Source organism: Pristis pectinata, chromosome 2 (genome assembly GCF_009764475.1).
Source record: "Pristis pectinata isolate sPriPec2 chromosome 2, sPriPec2.1.pri, whole genome shotgun sequence".
Taxonomy (NCBI): domain Eukaryota; kingdom Metazoa; phylum Chordata; class Chondrichthyes; order Rhinopristiformes; family Pristidae; genus Pristis; species Pristis pectinata.
The window spans coordinates 26,922,402-26,940,916 of NC_067406.1; positions in this window are offsets into that span (position 1 = coordinate 26,922,402).

An 18,515-nucleotide genomic window follows, 5' to 3' on the forward strand; every position below is an offset into this window, starting at 1 on the left:
AGACTTATTTACATACTTGACAAACTGAAGGGTTTAGATTACCAGCTATATGAAGCCCAGTGAAGTTTGCTGATCTCCGTTAATAGGTTTTCTCTGGTAATTATGAAATTGTCACATTTTCTCGTATAAATAAGCATTCATTCTTTGGAAATTGCCTCAGTGAAATTCATTTTAATATTTGAAGTAGATGTCAAAGATGGAATAAATTATATTCTTTTGGGACAGGGCAATTCACATGATATCATTAGGAACTGATTAATGTTGCCAAGTTTATTGGCTGTTCTTTTGCTTCTGATGATTACTTTATCGAAGTGAATAATGCAACTTAAATAGATCAATTTTTCTGAAATTTGATTGCCAAGATTGAGTAGTTTTCCACTCCTTCCCTGGCAACAGTGAGCCATACAGTCCATTATATTGTCAAAGTTCCCTTCTTTCCAGTAAAAGCTGGTAAATTATTTGACAGTGGCCAAACTCACGACTAGAATTTCTGTCTTTTCTTTTCTGCACTTTCTAGCAGGACATCTCCTGTCAATGATCAGAAGCTGAATTTAACCAAACTTCCCCTTCATCTTAAGACTCAGGGCCCATTGATGCAATTTACAACTGTAGTTTCGAACTGAAAACTATCCAGCAATTGTCTTTCATTTGCCTCTGTGCTGTTAACCTGTTCTGTCATCTCATTGATACCAAAACCTTTATATTCTCCCAATCTAGTCATTCATCCTTCTATCTTCAGGTCCACTGGGGCTTGAGTGTGCTTCACATACTACTAGGTAGATTCATTATGCGGCAAGTGTTAATGGGCTTCACTTCGCTCTTCGAAAGCCTCTGCAGGATTATCCTGGAGACCAAAATACTCTGGGTTCTTTTCTCTTTTACAAATTGTCTTGTTAAACACTACCCTTAAACCACTCTACTCTCTCTTCTAACAGTAAGTGCAAAGAGCACAAGTACACTTTGTCATTAAGAATGCCATTTATTTGGCCACTTCTTTTGCTCGGCCCTTATTTGCCAAGCCTTATCCCAAGGATCTGGTCCTGATCAACCTTTCTCTTGTATTTCTTGTATCTCACTTTGTCTTTTCGAAGCTCATCTTGTCCATGAAATCCAACTCCTACTCCTTCAACAAAGTATCAAATGGCCTAAAAGTTATTGTTGATGCTTGAACTAAGTGGTAGAAATGGTCAATCACTCAACTTCAGGAGGATATAGTCAGGCTAGTGGAATGGGCAGGCTGGTGACAGACAAAATTTAATGCAGAAAAATGAGGAATATTACATTTCGGTAGGAAGAACAAGGAGAGGCAATATAAATAAGAGGCACATTTCTAAAAGTGGTACAAGAACAGAGAATCTGTTCGTGTAATATATATGTTGCAACAGGCTGAGAAAGTGGTTAAAAAGATATACAAGATTCTGAGCTTTATAAAGAGGAACATGTGTTCTGGGCACCAAATATTAGTAAAGAGAGGGTGCATAAGCAATTTATTAGAACAATTCCAGGGATGAGAAACTTTAGTTATATAAATAGACTTGAAGATGCAATTTGTTGCATTTTGCAGTCTCTGCTAGCTATTTTTCTTTTAAATAAAGTTTCTTTTGTTACATTCTGAGGCTTCTTAGTAGTCCAAGAGATAACAATGTCTATTGGCTCCATGATCTCTGTCGCCATCAGTCTTTAAGATCAGCTTTCGGTTTCTATTTGACAACTTTTGGAACATGACTTGGAGGATGTACCACCAGCTGCTTATTTCCATTAGGTTATGTCATCCCTCCAGCTTCACAGTTCCAATTCGTAAAGGTGCTACTTCTTGTTAAGTGTAGAATTTGGTTCTATAGAACACTCTACTCTCATCAGTTTCTCTGCATGTCTTGATGTCTTGCTTTCACTCCCATTTGCTAGGCTGTGCAAATAACAAGGATTGATGCACAATTCTCTTTAAATGTAACCATTTCTACTCTGTACTACTTTCCATATTTTTGATTTTTGATTTTCAGCTTGCATTTGCCCAGTGGTACTATAGTTGTATGGATATACAATGTTAACAGTTATTTTGTCTCTCCAAGCTTCCTGGAAAACCTTTTAGAAATGATGTTATATGCTGCACCACTGTCTACCTAGAATTCCATATCTTTTCCCTTTACTTCCGCAGTAGCAAAGAAATGTTTTGGGATCTAGGCCTGTTCTACTCTGTCCATTCTTGCTCTGCCTGGGTTCAACCTTGATCTTGAATGTTGATCTTGTAATACTCTCCCTCATATATCTTGTAGAAATTGAAGTTTGCTTAGGTGACATTGGGAACTGACCTGTCCTTCACAAGTGTTCTCCTGCTTGCTACTGGTCTTCTCTCTGTATTGGGCTGAAAAGTGATTCATCTTTTTTGTATTTGGAATTGGTTTATTATTGTCACATGTACCGAGGTACAGTGAAAAACTTGTCTTGCATGCCGTTCATACAGATCAATTCATTACACAGTGCATTGAGGTTGTACAAGATTAAACAATATAGAATGCAGAGTGAAGTGTCACAGCTACAGAGAAAGAGCAGTGCAGGTGGATAATAAGGTGCAAAGTCAGAACAAGGTAGATTGTGAGGTCAAGAATCTACCTTATACTAGGGAACCATTCAATAGTCTTGTAACAGTGGGATAGAAGCTGTCCTTGAGCCTGGTGGTACGTGCTTTCAAGCTTTTGTATCTACTGCCCAATGGGAGAAGGGAGAAGAATGAAAGTCCAGGGTGACCCTCAACAACTTCTCTTTCGGCTCCTCCCACTTTCTCCAAACCAAAGATGTAGCCATGGGCAATCACACGGGTCCAGCTATGCCTGCCATTTTGTCGGCCACATGGAACAATTCATGTTCCAAGCCTATACTGGCAATGCTCCCCAACTCTTCCTCTGCTACACTGATGACTGCATTGGTGCTGCACCCATGCTGAGCTCATCAATTTCATCAACTTTGCCTCCAACTTCCACCCAGCCCTCAAATTTACTTGGTCCATCTCCGACACCTCTCTCCCCTTTCTGGATCTCTCTGTCTCCATCTCAGGAGACAGATTAACCACTGACATCTTTTACAAATCCACTGACTCCCACAGTTACCTTGACTACATCTCTTCCCACCCTGTCACTTGTAAGGATGCTGTTCCCTTCTCCCAGTTCCTCTGCCGCATCTGTTCCCATGATGAAGCTTTCCATTCCAGGACATCAGAGATGTCCTCTTTTTTCAGTAAACAGGGTTTCCCTTCCACCTCCATCAATGCAGCCCTCACCATATCGCCTTCACTTCCCACATGTCTGCCTTCACCCCATTTCCATCCCCCCCCGAAATAGCAAGGACAGGGTTCCCCTTGTCCTCACCTACCACCCCATGAGCCTCTGCATCCAACACTTCATTCTCCGCAACTTCCGCCACCTCCAATGGGATCCCACCACAAGGCACATATTCCTCTTACCCCCCCCCCCCCACCCCACTTTCTGCAGGGATCTCTCTCTCTGCAACTCCCTTGACCACTCGTCCCTCCCCACTGATGACCATCCCCGCACTTATCCCTGCAACCACACTAATGCTACACCTATTCCCACACCTCGTCCCTCACCACCATTCAGAGCCCTAGACAGTTCTTCCAGGTGAGGCAATCCAAGAGTGTCATTTATTGCATCTGATGCTCCTGGTGTGGCCTCCTGTACATCAGTGAGACCCGACGCAGATTGGGTGACTGTTTTGTCGAGCACCTTCACTCCATCTGCCACAAAAGCAAGGGTCTCCCAGTGGCCAGCCACTCCAATTCCACATCCCACTCCTATACTGACGTATCTATCCATAGCCTGCTCTACTGCTAAGTTGAGGCCAGGTGCAGGTTGGAGGAACAACACCTCATATTCTGCCTTGGTAGTCTCCAACCTGATGGCCTCGACATCAATTTCTCTAACTTCTGTTAACCCCTCCCTCATCCCCACTGTCCCACCCACCTACCTTCCCCCTCTCACCTGGGTTCACCTATCACCTTCCAGCCTGTGCTCCTCCCCCTCCCCTGACCTTCTTATTCTGGCTTCTGCCCTCTTCCTTTCCAGTCCCGATGATGGTTCTCAACCTGAAACATCGACTGTTTATTTCCCTCCATAGATGCTGCCTGACATGCTGAGCTCCTCCAGCATTTTGTGTGTGTTGCTGCAGATTCCAGCATCTGCAGAATCTCTTGTGTCTGGGATGGGTAGGGTCTTTGATTATGTTGGCGGCTTTACCAAGGCAGCAAAAGTATAGACAGAGTCCATGGAGGGGAGGCTGGTTTCTGTGATGTGCTGAGCTGAGCTGTGTCCACAACTCTCTGCAGTTTCTTGCTGTCCTGGGCAGAGCAGTTGCCATACCAAGCCGTGACGCACCCAGATAGGATGATTTCTATGGTGCATCGATAAAAGTTGGTGAGTGTCAAAGGGGACATGCCAAATTTCTTTAGCCTCCTGAGGAAGCAGAGGTGCTGGTGAGCTTTCTTGGCTGTGGTGTCTATGTGGTTGGACCAGGACAGGCTATCGGTGATGTTCATTCCTAGGAACTTGAAGCTCTCAACCCTCTCGACCTCAGTACCGTTGATGTAAACAGGAGCATGTTCACTGCCCCCCTTCCTGAAGTCAATGACCAGCTCTTTTGTTTTGCTGACATTGAGGGAAAGATTATTGTCATGACACCATATCACTAAACTCTCCATCTCCTTCCTATACTCTGACTCATCATTACTTGAGATCCAGCCCACTACAGTGGTATCATCTGCAAACTTGTAGATGGAGTTAGGGCAGAATCTGGTCAGGCAGTCATGAATTTATAGGGAGTAGAGGAGGGGACTGAGTACGCAGTCTTGTGGGGCACCAGTGTTGAGAATAATTGTGGCAGAGGTGTTGCTGCCTATCCTTACTGATTGCAGTCTGTTGGTCAAGAAGTCAAGGGTCCAGTTGCAAAGGGAGGTGTTGACTCCCAGGTTTCGGAGTTTGGTAATGAGCTTGCTTCGAATTACAGTACTGAAGGCAGAGCTGTAGTCAGTAAACAATAGTCTAACGTAGGTGTCTTTTACTGTCCAGATGCTCCAGAGCTGAGTGTAGGGCCAGGGAGATGGCGTCAGCCGTAGATCTGTTTTGACGGTAGGCATACCTTCTCATAACCTGAGCATTCCTCTTTCTGCTATTCATGCTGTTTGCCATAATGCTTCCATTATTTAAACTGTTGCTTTTCTTTTTACCTTTCTGTGCTTCTGCTTGGTTGCACACACAGAACTCTGCAGTCAGTTTTCTGCCCTGCCTGCCCTGGTGTTGGTTAGCCCTGACACTCTAACAGATGCTCTCTCAATCTTGCATCTTGAATTCTCCATACTATCAACAAGTCTCTCAGATCTTCACAATTTGAGAACTATGTTCAGCATCTCATTGGTAGGCCCAATTGTCCAGTAGCTCTCTCTGCCATGGTTTTCACCTGTTAGTCATTAGGAACCTTATGTGGTGGGAAAATTTGGCAAGTTATATGCTCAAAATCCAGATTCTGGAGTGGCTGAACTGCTCCATCCTCCAAAGCACTGGTGTATGGTGTATTATCTAATGAAGAAAACCAAGTCTAGCATTTTCAATCATTGAGTTGCACATCGACCTTGTGCTATCTCAAAGAGGCTATAACTATCTAATACATAGTTTCAGGGCTGATACCAACATGTTCCAACAGATGAATCCAAAATCTGTCTCTTTCACGGATCACCATATACCTTCTTTCTCTTACAGTGATCCATGTAGCATTTCTTTAAAAAAAAGTCACTTTTCCATGCCAACTACATTTAAAGTCAATATGGCATGTTCGAATCACTTTCTGACACGACGCTGCATTATGCTGTCTTTAAATAAAATTCTCCTTGCCATATTCTGTGGTTCTTAAGTTGTGTAATAAGATTTTGTCTGAGCTATTCATGCTAGCAATGTGATTGCTCTCCATCTTGGCAGCACCTTCAGACCTGGATGCTACTATTGTATTACCATGAGATAGTGCTATATAGCATTACATCTCCACAAGATTCCCTTTTGTTGAAGTTCAAGGTGGAATCTGATGGTGGTATTTAAAATCATGAAGTGCCTAGGTAGAGTCGATGGAATGGAACCCTTCCCATTGGTCTAAAAGGCAAGAACCAGAGGGCATGGAATGATTGCAATTGGCATAATGAATTAAAGTGGCAGGAGGAAAATCCTTCATACAGTGGTTAGAATCTGGAATGTCCTATTGGGAGGTGGGGGGGGTATGGAGGCAAGATTCAGTCATGGTGATCAAAAGGGAGCTGGTTAAGTAATTAAAAGGAGAAAATTGTGCAGGACTATGGGAAGAGTGCATTGTAATTAGCTCTTGCATAGGATCAGAGGGAATGGCCTGCTTCAGTCTGTAATCTTCCTGTGACTGTTGAAAGGTTTCTGTTTCCTGGAATTAAGTTTGCAATGACAAAACTAAAGTGGACATAGAACTGGATAACTGTAAATGAAAATCAATTCACTTGCAATTCTTTCTATCTGGTGTACTGCATTTGATGCCTGCAATGTGGTCTCCTCTACATTGGAAACACCAAACACAGACTACATTTAATCGTCATGCATAACAATGAGCTTCCAATTGCCTGTCACTTTAATTCTCCATCCCACTCCCAATCCAGTGCAATCCAATCCATCTGTTTGTAGGTTCCTCCACTGTTATAATGAGGCCCATGACAAACTTTAAGAATATCATTTCATTTTCCAAATCGGCACATTGCAGTCTTCCAGACTAGATATTGAATTCAACTTCAGGTAACTCGCTTTCTCTGTTTGCATTAGAATTAGCCAGTTCTCCATCCATCTGTAAAATTGCCTCAGTTTTTCTCTCTCCACTAGCATAGTGTAACCTGCTCTTCATTTCAGAGCTTTTATGTTCATTTGTTTGTATTCTCTTCATATCTCTCTTTTTCTCTCTCTCACATACACACTCCTCATTTCACAGCTTTTACATTCCCTTGTATGTGATTTTTCTCTCTAACTTCCCCATTGATCTATCAACCTAATAACTTCCACAACAGCGTACCCCACACCTCACCCTATCAAAGATATACCCTTTGCCCCGTCTATCCCATTCCAAGCTGCAACTTAGGGTCTTCAACTTGAAACTTTAACTGTTTCCTTTTTCACAGATGTCGTCTAACCTGTCAACGTTTTCTGTTTTTGTTTGTAATTGGTCAACAGTTTTGTTATTCTCAGTTCTGTGCATTGGAGTTTCCATTTTATATGAGGTGCTTAAGAAGTGTTACATGGTTCTATCAGTCAAGTAAGACTTCATCAGACACACAATATAAAAGACCCTAAATTGAAAATCTAATAATGGGATTGGTTGTTGCTTTGAAATATAGATTATGCAGTTACCTAGCTGTAAATAAATACGGCTCTTTGTTTTATCTTAAAATTTAATAGTCAGGTGGCAGGGTAGTTGTCACCATTTTAAGTGGATGAGACAACATGATAGCCATCCATTGATAGATCTCTGATGTTTTACAGCAAAATAAAAAGGTGATTGGTAGGTTTGTGACATCTTAATTCAATCAGGAATGCATAATACTCAAGGTTTCACTTCATCGAAAACTTGGTCTACTTATGGAAATTGGCATTTTGCTCTGAAAGTTGAAATATCAGAAGGCTCATGAAAATATTGTTGATTATTCAGGTATTTTATAAATATCTGGCCCTGCAACTTACTTCCCATTTTATGTCAAGGAAAGGAATTAAGAATTGATGAAAAGTGTCTCTCCACAATAATCTGCCAAAACTTCTCAAATTTAGAAAGTGTTGAATCCATCTGTTATGTGAGTGAAACGTGGGATGGGTCTTCATCAATCAAGTAGCAAGTTAGAAAGTAAATTGACGTTAGTAACTGAGAGTACATCTTGATAGAATATGGAATATCAGGTGAGATACAAATAAACTCACCATTTGATATCTTTCTGCAACGTTTATTGGGAAACACACAAGCCAGGAGATTGAAGATTACCAGCTGTTTAATAGAACAAAACGACATTTTTCAGATTATTAGTAGGTGCACATTGACATGTTCCAGTTGTAAGTTGTGGTTGACTGATTTAAGCTAATAAATAAATAATTCCTTGAAGTTCTGCCAGTGTGATAACATTTTTTTGTCAAATGAATTATATTGATGCTCACAGCTTGAAAACTGAGATCCTACGTTCTAGGCTCAAAGGCCATAAATGTGGAACATTGGCCAAGATAAAAGACACTGCTGTTCTAATCAATTATTATTGCTTATCTGGGGTAAGATACAATATTGCATATAGCAGTAAAATGTATGATCACATCGTGAAAATGCTGTGATGTTTTTAATATGTGATGTCATTGCATTGAAATGCATGCAGTTATTTTGACTCTGCCTTCCTATCCGGCAATGATGATGATGCCTTTAATGCAAATCAATCCTGTCCTCCTGAATTATATATCAGGCACAATGTAGGCTGACAAAGGCTGCTTTATTATCAGAGGAGTTTTAACCGGAGGTAAATACAATGGAATCAACTGAAAAAGGTGACTCCTCTCCTGACCTTGTGACAGACAGATGATCAGCAATGAAAATTTAAATCAGCATTTAAAAATATCTGTGCTGAGCACACTTCCCTGAAGAATTTTTACAGCAAAACTTTGGTGGTGGGGGTGTGGTGATTTGCCTTATTTCTTTGTGTCAAGTAGAATATAAAGACTAGGAATAGGTCAAGTTGTCCCTTGAGTCTGCTTAGACATTGGTTAAGATTAAAGCTGATCTTCAACCTCAAATTTACTTTCCTGCCTGATACTAGTATTTATTGATTCCCTTAGAATCCAAAAATCTTTGATCTCAGCCTTGAATATACTCAATGACTTTGCAGACTCTGGAGTAAAGAATTCTTACAACTTTCATCTCTCTAATGAGATTTCCCTTATTCTGAGATTTCAGTCATCTTTTTTAACGAATTTTTGTTCGGATCCTTTAGTGCCATTCTCAGTTGAATGCTGCCTTGAAGTAAAAGGCAGGTTCTCCACACTGTCTCAAAGCTTAAATCAGGAACGTGGATTGAAGTTAGAAATTGGATGAGAAGAATATTATAGAATTAGCTGATGGAACAGAGCAGTAAAATTGATCTGGTAGGAGTAATCTAAATTTAAGCTTAATCCATCACTGACACTCAGGAATCTGCTCTTAGATATTGCAGCAGGTTAAACCAAGTGCACAATCCACAAGACCATTCATTTGAATAGAAATTTTATAGCTGCAAGAAAAGGAAGGCAAGAATTAGGCGAGTTACTTATTTTTAAATTACTTGTATTTTAAAAACTGTTCTTGTGTTTTTAGATTCTTTTTTTTCATATTCAGACGCATTGGAAAAAGTTGAAAATCAAAAAAACTGCAGATGTTGAATATCTAAAATAAAAAACAGAAAATGCTGGAAATACTCAGCGGGTCAGACTGCAGATGTGGGAAGAGAAAAAGAGTGAACGTTTCAGGCCAAAGACCCTTTGTCAAAACTGAAAAGGAGACAAAAGAAGCTAGTTAAACTGCAGGGAGGATGGGGAGGGGAATGTTTCTGAAGGGTAAAACAGAGGTGACCATGGGGATAAGCTGTAAACACGGTTATCTGGTCAGACGGAAGATGAGGTGCTGTTTCTCAAGCTTGCATTGGGCCTCATTGTAACAGTAACAGCCCATGATTATCGGGTTAATCCAGAAAAGGAAGGAAATCAGTCACTTGTCAAATCAGATCAACATGAAGATCATTATGAAGAAAATCTTAGACAAGCCTCAGAAATTTACCATGGAACTGGATTATTTTTATATATAAGGGATTACATTAAGTGAGATTGTTCATATTTATTATGTGAAATTTTCACTTGTGTTGCTATGAAATAGTTTATCCATACCTGACCTCATTTTACCAGTTGTATTTGAGAAGATTGATATTGAGAAGATTCACTTTGTGCAAATATCTGAACCAGGAATAGTATTGTGCAAATATCTGAATTAGACAACCAGGAATAGTATTGTTAGAACACTGAGGCAGATTTGCCGCCTTCTCTTAAAATAGTGCCATGGATCCTTTTATACCTACACTGCATCCATTTTGGGGTGAAAGTGCCTGGGGAGGAGGAGGGATGGGTGGGGAGACACTTTACCCTGCAACCGTGGGAGGTGTAACATCTATCCCTGCACCTTCTCCCTCGCCTCCATCCAGGGCCTTAAACAGCCCTTCCAGGTGTGACACAGATTCACGTGCACCTCCTCCAAACTTGTCTATCACATTCAGTAGTCTCGATGTGGCCTGCTCCATGTTGGTGAGACCAAACGCAGACCAGGCGGTTGCTTTGCTGAGCCCCTGCGCTCCATCCACAATGGCCTTCTGGAGCACCTGGTTGTAAGCCATTTTAATTCCCCTTCCCATTCCCACACCGACCTGTCTGACCTTGGCCTTCTCCACAGCCAGAGTGAGGCCAAATGCAAACTAGAAGAACAGTGCCTCATACTTCGCCTGGGTAGTCTACAACCCAATGGCACAAACAGTTTCAGGCAACCTGCTCCCCCTCTGTCCCTTTCTGTCTCCTTATGATTTACCCTAGTCCCCTCACACACATCCTTCTTTCCAACACCCCCCACCCCCCAGTCCCCTATCACTCAGTTCCCTTCCCCTCCCCTCCTGACTCCATCTGTCCATCACCCACACACTCCTCCCACTGGGCCCCCTATCCTCAACCCCCACCACTCCCATCTGCCCACCATCCCTCCCTTATTTGGTTTCACTCTTCATCTTTCTTTCTTATCAGATTTCATCATCTATAGCCCTTTGTTATCTCCACTTATCACCTCCCAGCCTCTGTTGCTATCTCCACCCTACCATCCCCCATCTGACTCCATCTGCCAATCAACCCCTCCTCACCTGGATCCACTTGTTGCTTGCCAGCTCTGCCCCACCTCTCCCCCTCACTCCTTTATATTGGCTTCCTCGTCTCTATCATTCAGTCTAGATAAAATGCCTCAACCCAAAACATTGACTGTCCATTTCCCTCCACAGATGCTGCCTGACTGAGTTCCTCCAGTGGTTTGTTTTTTGCTGCAGATTCCAGCATCTGCATTCTCTTGTGTCCACACTTGGATTCTAGCCTGCTGACACTGCTGACTTCCTGCAAAACTTTCTCTCAAACATATTATCTTAATGGATGTCTGTAAACCTGAAGCAAGAAAGTAAACAAAACATGATCTTACTGAACAGCAGAGCAGGTTCAAGGACCGTATGGTCTTCTTCTGCTTCTATTTCTAATTCTTATATTCTTTGTGTGAAACTAATTTTTTTCAATGTGATGGTTTTGAGGGAGCGTTTGCAACTGGAAGAACTGGGAGGGGTGAGAAAGAAACTAAATACATGTAGCTAAACAGTGTAATCATATTCAATTTTCAGGCAAGCATTCCTTTTCCTATTAAGCATTTGAATAACGTAAGTTAAAAGATTTTCATAACAGAAAAATTTGTTTCTCCTTCAGATGTCATTTTATTGCAATTCATCACCTTATGATTTAATAGTGTGCTTATTAATCATTTTCCCAGAGTTGCTGATATCATGTCACTGCAATGCTGTCACAATATCACAAACATTAAAGCCTCCAAAAATTGCAGAGAAGTTTGCTCATTAACATTGCACCAAATGCCTCAAAAATGGAAGGCTTTTTAACTTGCTGTGATTAATCAAAATGATACACTCATCAATATAATTTTGCTAATAACTTGAGGAAGTGGGTGAAACTACTATATTTAAGGTCTAGTTTATGGGAACTCATTTATCAGAACAGAATGGATTTACGTTCCAAGTTAGAAAGAAGTATCTAAACCTTTAAGGGGTAATTTTCCCCACACCACCATTGCTGAATTAAGACAAGAAGCACTCCTTTTGGCAATACTAGTAGTAATTTAATTCCATTTTTTTTTAGAAAAGACGGGTTTATTCATCCCTCCCCTGCCCAATTAAGTTGTTTTAACTAATGGAGAGGATTGAGGCAATTTAGGGAGATCCTTTAATTGTAGTTAAGAAAGTAAAGAGTAGTGAAGGACATATATCTGACAAAGGACTTGCTTTACGATCTTACCTTCTTCTTAACCCTAACTCACTTTATTGGACTGTGAATATTGATGATTATCCTTTAACTTCATAGATGTCTTTGCCTCACATAATATTATTTGCTGTGACTAATCCAACATTTACCACCATTTTCTTCTTTTTCTTCAGTTTCCAAAGAGATAACTGATATAATTCGGCACCCTTCTTACTCTCTTCCCCATTGTCCTTGTGTAAGTCTAAACAGATGATACTTAAGTAAAGAATGTCATATAGTTGTACAGCACAAAAGCAGTCCTTTTGGTCCACCATGTCTATGCCAACCCTCAAGTACTTATCTATACCAATCCCATTTACCAGCCATAGTCATCAATGCCTTGGTGATTCCAGTGTTTGCCTAGATACTTTTTAAATGCGATGAGAGTACCTGCCTCCACCAGCCCCTTAGCCAGTGATCTCTAGATTCTAATCATCTGAGTGAAAAACTCTTCCTCAGATCCCCTCTTATCTTATATCCAAGCCCTCTGGTTTTAGATACCTATGGGGAAAAATTTCTTGCTATCTACATAGAACAGTACAGCACAATACAGGCCCTTCGGCCTACAATGTTGTGCCGACCTTTAAACCTCACCGAAGACTATCTAACCTCTTCCTCCCACATATCCCTCTATTTTAAATTCACCATATGCTTATCTAGTAATGTCCTGAATTTGACCGATGTACCTGCCTCCACCACTGCCCCAGGCAGCGCATTCCATGCCCCAACCACTCTCTGGGTGAAAGACCTTCCTCTGATATCTCCCTTGAACTTCCCACCCATTACTTTAAAGCCATGCCCTCTTGTATTGAGCATTGGTGCCCTGGGAAAGAGGCGCTGGCTGTTCACTCTATCTATTCCTTTCAATATCTTGTGCACCTCTATCATACCTCCTCTCATCCTCCTTCTCTCCAAAGAGTAAAGCCCTAACTCCCTTAGTCTCTCCTCATAATGCATACTCTCTAAACCAGGCAGCATCCTGCTAAATCTCCTCTGCACCCTTTCCAACACTTCCACATCCTTCCTATAATGAGGTGACCAGAACTGGACACAGTACTCTAAGTGTGATCTAACCAGAGTTTTATAGAGCTGCATCATTACCCCGCGGCTCTTAAACTCAATCCCCCGACTTATGAAAGCTAACACCCCATAAGCTTTCTTAACTACCCTATCCACCTGTGAGGCAACTTTCAGTGATCTGTGGATATGGACCCCTAGATCCCTCTGCTCCTCCACACTACCCAGAATCCTGACATTAACTTTGTACTCCGCCTTGGAATTTGTCCTTCCAAAGTGTACGACCTCACACTTCTCTGGATTGAACTCCATCTGCCACTTCTCAGCCCAGCTCTGCATCGTATCAATGTCCCTCTGCAATCTTTGACAATCCTCTACACTATCCACAACACCACCAACCTTTGTGTCATCTGCAAACTTGCTAACCCACCCTTCTACCCCCTCATCCAAGTCATTAATAAAAATCACGAAAAGCAGAGGTCCCAGAACCGATCCTTGTGGGACACCGCTAGTCACAGCCCTCCAATCTGAATGCACTCCCTCCACCACAGCCCTCTGCTTTCTACAGGCAAGCCAATTCTGAATCCACACGGCCAAGCTTCCCTGGATCGCATGCCCTCTGACCTTCTGAAGAAGCCTACCTTGTCAAATGCCTTACTAAAATCCATGTAGACCACATCTACCGTACTACCCTCATCAATCTGGTCGTCACCTCAAAGAACACAATCAGGCTTGTGAGACATGATCTGCCCTTCACAAAGCCATGCTGGCTGTCCCTGATTAGACTATGATTCTCCAAATGCCCATAGATCCTATCTCTAAGAATCCTTTCCAACAGCTTGCCCACCACAGATGTAAGACTCACTGGTCTATAATTCCCTGGACTATCCCTACTACCTTTTTTGAATAAGGGGACAACACTTGCCACCCTCCAATCCTCCGGTACCATTCCCGTGGACAACGAGGACTCAAAGATCCTAGCCAAAGGCTCAGCAATCTCCTCCCTCGCCTCACAGAGCAGCCTGGGGAATATTCCATCAGGCCCCAGGGACTTACCTGTCCTAATATTTTCTAACAGCTCCAACACATCCTCTCTCTTGATATCAACATGCTCTAGAACATGACCCTGACCAACACTGTCCTCAGCGTCATAAAGGCCCCTCTCCTTGGTGAGTACTGAAGGGAAGTATTCATTGAGGACCTCACCCACTTCCACAGCTTCCAGGCATGTCTTCCCACCTTTATCCCTAATCGGTCCTACCTTTACTCGCGTCATCCTTCTGCTCTTCACATAAGTGAAAAATGCCTTGGGGTTTTCTTTAACCTTACTCGCCAAGGCCTTTTCATGTCCCCTTCTTGCTCTCCTCAGCCCCTTCTTAAGTTCCTTCCTTGCTATCCAATATTCCTCAAGAGACCTATCTGATCCTTGCTGCCTAAACCTTATGTACGCTGCTTTCTTCCTCCTAGCTAGATGTTCCACCTCTCTTGTCACCTATGGTTCCTTCACCCTGCCATTCTTTCTCTGCCTCACTGGGACAAATTTATCCCTAACATCCTGCAAGAGATCCCTGAATAATGACCACATCTCCATAGTACAAAAATGTCATCCCAATTCACCCTCGCAAGTTCTAGCCTTATAGCCTCATAATTTGCCCTTTCCCAATTAAATATTTTCCTGTCCTCTTTGCTCCTATCCTTGTCCATGACAACGCTAAAGGTTAGGGAGCGGTGGTCACTATCTGCCAAATGCTCACCCACTGAGAGGTCTGTCACCTGACCCAGTTCATTACCTAATACTTGATCTAATATGGCATTTCCTCTAGTCGACCTGTCAACATACTGTGACAGGAATCCGTCATGGACACACTTAACAAACTCTGCCCTGCCTAAACCTTTGGTACTAAGTAGGTGCCAATCAATATTTGGGAAGTTGAAGTCTCCCATGATAACAACCCTGTTATTTTTGCACCTTTCCAAAATCTGCCTCCTGATCTGCTCTTCAGTATCCTTGCTGAAGAGGGGGCCTATAGATTACTCCCAGTAGAGTAACTGCTCCTTTCTTGTTCCTAACTTCCACCCATACTGACTCTAGAGAGGATCCTGCTACATTATCCACCCTTTCTGCAGCTGTAATAGTAGCCCTGACCAGTAATGCCACCCCTCCTCCTCTTCTGCCCCCCTCCCTATTCCTTTTAAAACACTGAAATCTGGGAATATTCAGTATCCATTCCTGCCCTGGTGACAGCCAAGTCTCTGCAAGAGCCACAAAATTATAGTTCCATGTATTTATCCAAACTCTCAGTTCATCACCCTTATTCCTGATGCTTCTTGCATTTAAATAAATGCACTTTAGCCCATCCACCCTACTACTTTTATACCCTATACTCTGCTTCTCCTAATAAATCTACCACTCATAATTTTGTATACCTTATTTAGGTCTTTGTTAGTCTCCTCCACTCCAAGGAAAACAAACCCTCTCTACCCAGTTTCTCTTTTTAACAGATATGTTACGTCCCAGGAAACATCCTGGTGAATCTCCTTTGCACCCTCTTCCAGTGCAATAGTGTGGTAGCCAGAAATACACACAAAACTCTGGTTCTGGCCTAACCAGTTGCATGTAGTTTTTAAAAAAATCTTATTTACAGCGTGGTAACAGGCCCTTCCGGCCCAACGAGTCCGTGCTGCCCATTTTAAACCCAAATTAACCTACCCGTACGTCTTTGCAATGTGGGAGGAAACCGGAGCACCTGGAGGAAACCCACGCAGACATGGGTGAACGTACAAACTCCTTACAGACTGCAACGGGACCATAGCCTTCAAGCTAAAGAAGGTAGGCATCCATCAACCTTTGCCTCCTATTACCAAGCCAATTTTGGATCTAAGTTCTCTCGGATCCCATGGTCTCCATGTAGACTACATCAATCACACAGTCCTCATCTATAAACTATGTGGCTAGCTGTATAACTGTAGAGGTTACCAACAAATTTAATCTGAGCTGACTGAAATTATGATGAAGTAGGGAGAACATCTGCTCTCCAGCACCCACATATGAAGCTCTGTTGAAGATAAATCTGTGATGGTTGTAGATGGAACATTCAGTGATGGAATATTCAATTTGGACAAGACAGATTTAGAACAATAACACAACAGCTTGCATTTGTATAGCACCTTTACTGTTGTATAACGTCTCCAAGGAATTTCATTGGAGTTTGTCACACAAAAAAAATCTTGTCATGTAAATGACCAGATGCAGTAAAATTTAAATATGTGTGCCTGAAGCAACAAAAGCACTGACAATCAAACATATGTTTGCAAACAAAACTCACAGAAACGCTTATACTTGAAGTGAATGATTTGCCCCCTATTCCATCTGAAACATCTGGCCTTGCATGACCAATCTAGCAAAGAAGAATATGAATTAAGAAAAAAATCTTATATTTAGTGTGCCCCACAATTGATTTCACTTAAGGAAGGAGCTCTTCTCCATCATAGGGATTTTAGATGCCAAATAAAATGATTTTCTCCTCTTGTATCTACAGTTGCCGTAACAGCAAGGATAAACATGAAACATATCAGCCTGTCATTATTGCAGACTTTAAAGGCATCAATCTATCAAAACAAGCTGGACTATTTTCTGGGAGTAAACATGGTTTTCTAGTCACTATGTACTGTCTTAGAAATAAATAAGGTATAATATAGATCACAGGATGTGAAAAGAAAGCTAACAATCTGCAATCAGCAGCCAGCTAAAGTATCAGTAACATTTTTAACTATATATATATTTTTAAAAAGTCACTATTTTTTGGAAAACATGCACCTATTTCAAAGATTACCCCAGAAGGAAACTTCATAGTTCAAGATTTTCCTTCACCTTTTCCTCTCAGGACAGTACTCACTCAGGAAGAGGAGAGGGATGGATATACAGACAGAGTCCAGTCATATTTGAAATATAAGTTAAAGTGTCCAAAGTTGAGATATAATATTAAAATACTTGCTTGCTTTGTCTTGAGCTAAATGGTTTCACCTGGAATAGTAAGGGGGTGCCGAATTGGCCTCAGTTCCTAGTGGTTAGCTGAGGAAACAATGCCCTGAGTTTTCATGCTTTGATTGTTATTCGTTGACCTCTGTTGAAAGGGAATTGTGTGTCAGGACAGCAACAGCCAAAGCAGTCTCACATGCCATTCTGCAATCAATCGGAATGTGACCTCATCAAAACAGAGATGATAGAAGGGCACAAAGCAAAGAGATGACCAGGAAGAAACTGCTTGATCTAGAAATATCTGGCTGTCAAATGGGGGTAAATGAATGAATTAACCAGCATTTATATAGAGCATTTCATGACCTAAGGATGTCCTAAAATATTTTGATACCAAAGAAGTACCTTTTGAAGTGTGGATCCATTGAGGCTGTTCTTATTTACTATATGTATAAGTGATTCAAGCTTTGGAATGAAAGAAACACTATTAAAATTATAGGGAGTATAGCAAACTGTAATGTGACTCATTAGGAGAATATATTAGACTAAGAAGGTGGGGAGGTATATAACAACTGTGGTTCAGTTCTATAACGTGAAATTAAAATAGGGAAAATAAATATATTTATTATATGTATAAATTGATCAAAGTTCCTGTCCCTTTAGTGTCTCTTATGTTCTATTGAGAAACAGAGAGAGATAGGTGGAGAGATTTAAATAGAGAATTCCAGAGCCTAGCAACTGAAAGCACATCTGTAGCTGTTATGGTGGAAGTGCAAGAGATAAGGAATGAAAGATGCAGATACCTTGAATGGTTGTAGGCAAGAGAAACAGCCTAAGGTGTTAGCCCATGCGGTACCATTCCTACGGTGACTTTCTTCCAATCAGACTGTTTTGGGAACTGCTCTCTTGCTGCATGTTGGTGCAGCAAGAGAGCAGTTAGTCACATGATATAATCTTAATTGCATTTATACAGTAATTGCCACCCACAAACCAATATTACATCTGACACATCAATACAGTGAAAGGGTGAAGGGGCCTAAAGATGTCAATATTATTTGTTGACTTCAGGTTGATGTTGTGGGATTAAGTTTAGTTTAGTGGAGTTTATTATCATATGCACAAGTACACGTGTGCACAGGTTGCAGCAGCATCACAGGCACATAGCATAATATAGGCAGCACTCACAAGAAAAGCATAAATGAAACATAAATCATACAAAATTTTTACCAGAAAGAACACAATTAAAACAAAAGTAACAAGGTCTATTTTAATGCAAAATCCACATTATCCTATGAGCTATGACCTATGACCTGAGTGACCGAAGTTGAGAACTAAGATTAAAATCAACTGGAATATCT